This window comes from Aegilops tauschii, chromosome 3 (assembly GCF_002575655.3).
Source record: "Aegilops tauschii subsp. strangulata cultivar AL8/78 chromosome 3, Aet v6.0, whole genome shotgun sequence".
Taxonomy (NCBI): domain Eukaryota; kingdom Viridiplantae; phylum Streptophyta; class Magnoliopsida; order Poales; family Poaceae; genus Aegilops; species Aegilops tauschii.
Genome location: NC_053037.3, coordinates 211,183,562 through 211,189,337, shown reverse-complemented (window position 1 = coordinate 211,189,337; position 5,776 = coordinate 211,183,562). Strand labels below are relative to the sequence as shown.

At 43.2% G+C, this 5,776-nt stretch overlaps 1 long non-coding RNA gene and 1 pseudogene across 1 annotated transcript; one reads left to right on the top strand and one right to left on the bottom strand.

The window, feature by feature from the left end:
• Window positions 1-1,557: 1,557 nt before the first annotated feature.
• Window positions 1,558-2,991, top strand: LOC109755844 (probable inactive receptor kinase At5g58300; annotated as a pseudogene).
• A 477-nt stretch (window positions 2,992-3,468) lies between these two features.
• Window positions 3,469-5,440, bottom strand: LOC141042347 (uncharacterized). The gene is made up of 5 exons (XR_012204747.1): window positions 5,158-5,440; window positions 5,013-5,085; window positions 4,884-4,933; window positions 4,521-4,737; window positions 3,469-3,557 (listed from the first exon to the last, which is right to left on the bottom strand). It is a non-coding gene; the product is annotated as an uncharacterized lncRNA (long non-coding RNA).
• Window positions 5,441-5,776: the final 336 nt, after the last annotated feature.

Genomic DNA, 5,776 nt, shown 5'->3' with positions numbered 1-5,776 from the left:
TCTACAGGTATCTCTGAAGGTGTTTGTTGGGTTGGCATAGATCAAGATTAGGATTTGTGACTCCGAGTATCGGAGAGATATCTCTAGGCCCTCTCAGTAATGCACATCATAATAAGCCTTGCAAGCAATGTGACTAATGAGTTAGTTGCGGGATGATGCATTATGGAACGAGTACAGAGACATGCCGGTAACGAGATTGAACTAGGTATGAAGATACCGACGATCGAACCTCGGGCAAGTAACATACCGATGACAAAGGTAATAACGTATGTTGTCATTACGGTACGACCGATAGAGATCTTCGTAGAATATGTGGGAACCAATATGAGAATCCAGGTTCCATTGTTGGTTATTGACCGGAGAATTGTCTCGGTCATGTCTACATAGTTCTCGAACCCGTAGAGTCCGCACGCTTAACGTTCGATGACGATTTTGTATTATACTAGCACAAATGCCCGTGCATTGCAACGGGAGATCACCGGTTCCTATGAAGCATGTTTGGCCAAGTCTGAGAAAATGTGTCATGGGAGTCACTCATGAGAAAAGAAAGATTACTTGAGGATCGGGACGTGAGCTCACGACAATGGGGTATAGTTCAAGTAAATTTATCTACGTGAAGAAGAAAAATAGCAATATCAATAAATTTGAAATAATAGCAGTAACAAGCAAACCAACCTAGAATAACAATTGCAGTAGCAGCAAGCAAACCAACTATATATTACCTTAAAAATTCCCTATAATTAAACATATCTTCTTTACTAAATGCAACTCAACGAAGCAAACCCGAAGAATTTCATAGATAATCAGTCATAGACTTCACATGGAATCAAACTGCATATGTACGTGAATTGTAATTGCGGTGAATATAATTGCAATGCTACTTAAATAGAAGGGGTGGCCATTCAGTGAAGCATGTATATATTTTTCTCTTTTGAAGAGAACTGCTTACAGACTTGCAGTTGAATTACTCAATGTATTGGCAATGCAAGACAACATTCCATCAATGCTTAGATCGTCAAAGCTAGTGCAACTTCCTAACATAAACTATTCTTCGTTTTTGGCAAGCAAACGCATCCAAATAAACTATCCTTCCACTACACAATGATAAAAGCAAATAACTTTCTGCACAAGTTACTCAAGGAAGTCAATTAGGAACTTCTTCCTATTAACCAACTCTTCACATGCAGCAACAGCCATCATGTCAAATATGCTCAGCCTTGTGCATGTGGCAAGCATAGAATACTCAGTCTCATTCTTGTACGGAACAATCAAATGCTACAACATTACCAACTTCTGTTCCCGAAAAATGCTTTCGCCCCGTTATATATATAAAGCAACAGTCGCGGGCGCGCAGTGAGATCGCCACGCTCTCCACTCTCCAGCGTCTACTCTCCAGCGGGCGAGCAGCGGCGGTCCGGCCGGCGCGGGCTTTGCTCGCTCCCTCTGCCTGCGCCGCCTCCGCGCAATGCCGGCTGCTTCCGGCGCAGATCGGGCCGACTCCTCACCCGCCTCTCGGCCACAGCTCCCAATCGGCGCGTGACTCTGGGCGGAGGACAGCTGGATCTTGCGGCGGATGGCGCGAGGGAGGGAGGCACTCCGACAGTCTCTCGATTTCCGCCTGGCAAGAAAAGAGTGAAGAGCTGATGAGAAAGCATCGACTACAGAGTTGAAATCTATTGGCTTTCAGCAAGTCCGAACAATTAATGCAGCATCTTACACTTAAACATCTATGTCTGCTGCTGTTCTCTTTGCATGCATCCTGTATGCTAAAAGTGCCGATTTGAACTCCGACAAGCAGGCTCTTCTTGCATTTCCTGCATCCCTGCCCCATGGAAGGAAGCTTAACTGGAGCTCCACGACACCTGTCTGCACTTCTTGGCTGGGAGTGAAATGCACACCGGACAATAGCCGTGTACACACACTATGCCTACCTGCATTAGGACTCTTTGGCCCAATACCCTTAGATACGCTTGGCAAGCTTGATGCCCAGGAGGTGTTGAGCCTCCGGTCTAATCGCCTTACTGTTGAGCTCCCTCCTGATGTAGGATCTATTCCTTCTCTTCATTCCCTCTATCTGCAGCATAATAATCTGTGTGGAATCATACCAACTACACTTTCATCCAGCTTGACATTCCTAGACCTGTGCTACAACACTTTCGATGGGGAAATCCCATTGAGCGTGCAAAATCTCACTGGACTTACTGCAATCCTTCTCCAGAACAACTCTCTTTCTGGACCCATCCCTGACCTACGTCTCGCCAAATAGAGGCATTTGAATGTGAGCAACAACAACCTCAGTGGTCCAATATCACCTTCCTTTGCAGAAATTCCCAGCCAGTTCCTTCTTAGGGAACACTTTTCTGTGTGGGTCACCATTGGAACCCTGTCCTGGAACTGCGCCTTCTCCTTCACCGACACAACCACCATCAGTGCCCAGCAAACGCAAGAAGAGTTTCTGGAAAAGGATCAGCACATGTGTTCTAATTGCAATTGCTGCTGCAGGAGGGGTATTGTTGCTTCTCTTGGTTCTTGTACTCTTGATATGTATTTTCAAGAGAAAGAAGCACACGGGACCACCCTCTGTTTACCAGCTATACAGAGGGCATATGTGTCATCAAGTACGCCTGTATTGATCAGAAGGTAATAATGTCAGAATACATGAATAGGAAAAGACTTGTACAGTTGTAAGAAACCATGCAAAAGTTTTACCATATCTGTTTGTTGCACTCAATGTGTTGGTCTCAACTGCATGCCTATGTCATGATGCAAGTTCCCCATCATAAGTTCGTAACTTACTCTATATAAACCAGTCTGATCAATATTAAGTTTAATCAAAAAACCAATTTTCTTTTGAAATTCTACGAAGCCCTGACAAATTGAAATCCTCATGTTTTCCACAAAAAGTTAACTTTTCATGAACTGAGTATGAATAGCAGCATAGCGTGATGGGAATTGGGAACCACCCACTGCCCAACTTCTTCAGACCCACTTGACAAGAACTGTGTCTGCAAGTGACAAGACTAAAAGATGTTCAGAAAGCCACAGTCCGGAACAAAAGTTGAGAACAATGATAAAACATGTATAGTTGAAAAGGATTTTGCGAGTGTCCATGGCCAACCTGCTCCAGCTCTAGCTTTCCATCCAATTCATATTCTGAGAGGACAATTCGTTTCTGTCATATCAAGAATTTTTCCTAGACACTAAAAACTGTTAGGTTCAGGAGCAAGCCTACTCGATCCTTTAATTCCACCAAAAAAATGCAAACATAAAAAACTCATACAGATTTACATATTTTGCCTTTTCCCCCTCAATATGGCAATCATAATACAAAAGGAGATATGCCAAAAGATCGACTAAATGCATATGTAATTGCTATTTTTGGCCAGCAATGCTAGTCGCTTCACGAGAGGGTATAGAGTTGCCACTATATTAAAACACAATATGACAGAAAGAACTGGAAATTTCCTACCTGGGCCGAGAGATGTGTATGCACACAGCACGCCGATATTTTAACTTCGACATATGCGGGCGGTTTGAAGGTCCGCGTTGAAGATGCCCTTATGTGACATAAACAGAGGAACATTTTGGACAGTGAAAGCTGATTCTGAGAATCATTCTTGTGGACACATGTATTTTGAAAAAAAAAATACAAATTTAAAAAGAAAAATAATATTTGAGTAGTGCCCATTATTATAATAAAGATACATGCTCTATAACTAACAAACACCAGAAACATTAAATATTAATCCCTAAGCAATATTAAAAATGTATGTTAGAATTTACATTTTCTTATCTTGTATACTAAGCCAAGCAAAGACATGTGTTCTGTGGAAATAATTGTTTAGCTGATCTTGCAATTCATCAAATAGATAAGATGTATTTTTTTTGCCATCCCCAAAAGGATGTAGTTACTAACCATCATTAGGTTATACGACAACTGTGATCAGATGAAGTATCATATCCCCTTACATGAAAGACAAAACCTCTAGAAGTGGGAGTCTGGCTTGGACCTTATTTTCTTATTAATAATCTATTATTTCTTATAATGTAAAGCTTCTCTGTTTTCTCTTTGGAAGCAAGAAACAATATTATCTCTGTACTGAAAAGAAGTACAAAATCTAAAACGATTCACCTATTCGTGCTTGAAGTCGTCCAGTTAGATGACTATCAAGCATAATGTGGTATTAATGTGGAAAGTATCCACTTATAGGACACTTTCCATGACACATAAAAACTCTTGGTGTAATACTAAATGTTTAAAATGTGAAGCAAAATTTAAGATTATCAGGCCCAATGGAATCTCATATGTCAATGAGTTACATCTAGCTGAACTGAACACAAATATAGGGCATGCTTTATTAGCAGACCATACAAAGAACAGAAGATATCATATTTTGGCACCAAGAGAGTAGGGCAGTAGGCATTCAGAGTGCATAAGAGAAAGGAATTAAAAAAACTGCATGCATTATGCATTGCATTGCTACAATACAACGCAAGTAAGGTCATTCTTAGATCCTTACCTCACCCTTAGGAACGTCCATCGGCATGGTGTTTCTCCTGCAGATCGCTTGGCCGCATGGACGAGGATACTGCTGCAATGTGCTACATTGTAGTGTGAGAAGGGTTGTTGATAGATGATGCATGTGGAGCTTGTGGTGGAGTTTGGTGGGGCAACCCACTGTTGCTGTAGGTACATTATGTAATGCATGTACTCCTTTTTCTCCCATTATTGTTCAGCTGCAGATGCAAATCATATTTTGTCACCAACAAAGTAGCTAGGCATCAATTCAGAGTCCATGGGAGAAAGGGAGAAAACAAACTGCATGCATTATGGGCTATATTACTACAATAAAGGGCAAGCAAGGACATCCTTACGTCCATACCTCTTAGGAACGTCCAGCGGCAAGCTCGCTGTCTCACCATTCGGAACATGCTGCCGAGAAACAAAACAACAAAGAACTGAGCATCAGCCTGCAAGTAAGCATATTATAAATCAAAGCGGAATATCTTACTATCACAGTAACATTGGAGAAGATCAAGGTATAATTTCTGAAGAAAAGCTCACTCCAATCTTCCACCAATAAACTGTAGCAAATTGAGGAATTCTTAGGCAGTCAGATTTTGTTATCAAGAGGTACTGTAGGAAGAAAAAAATACCTGGGAAGAATCAAGCCGTCGCTAAGAAGAACATCACCTCACATCACAGGCTGTAAGGATGGATCTGATCTCGGGCGGCGATGTTCGCTGTGGGAGCCAGGCGAATGGATCTGATCTCGGGCGGAGTGCGCTGGAAAGGAGTGGTTGGTCGAGAAGCCGACGGGGTTGGGGGAGCCCTCAACGCCCGAGGCGTCCGCTGTCGCCGGTGGTCGAAGTCCGCGGGTGTGGGGGAAGTTGGGGTAGGGAGGGTTAGGCGCGCCGGCAGGGTGGGCGGCGTCTACCAGCGGCTGCCGGCGGCGCACGACGGCGCGCGGGGAGGTAGGGTGGGGCATGGCAGGAGGTGGCGGCGCGGTGGAGGCGGAGATGGGATTTTTCTGAAGGCAAGACCGCGCAGGTGGCTGTTTTTTTTCTCACACGTACCGTTTCGGGTTTGAGAAGTGCGGGTTAAATATTGAAAATCACAGGGGATATTTTGTAAAAACACCACGACGGTGAGTGGGTGGGCAGAAGCACTAATTGCTTTATTATTATTAGCGAAAGATGAGTTATGTGATTTGGTTACCGAATGTTGTTCGGTGTCCCCGATGAGATCACGAACATGATGAGGAGTCTAGAAATG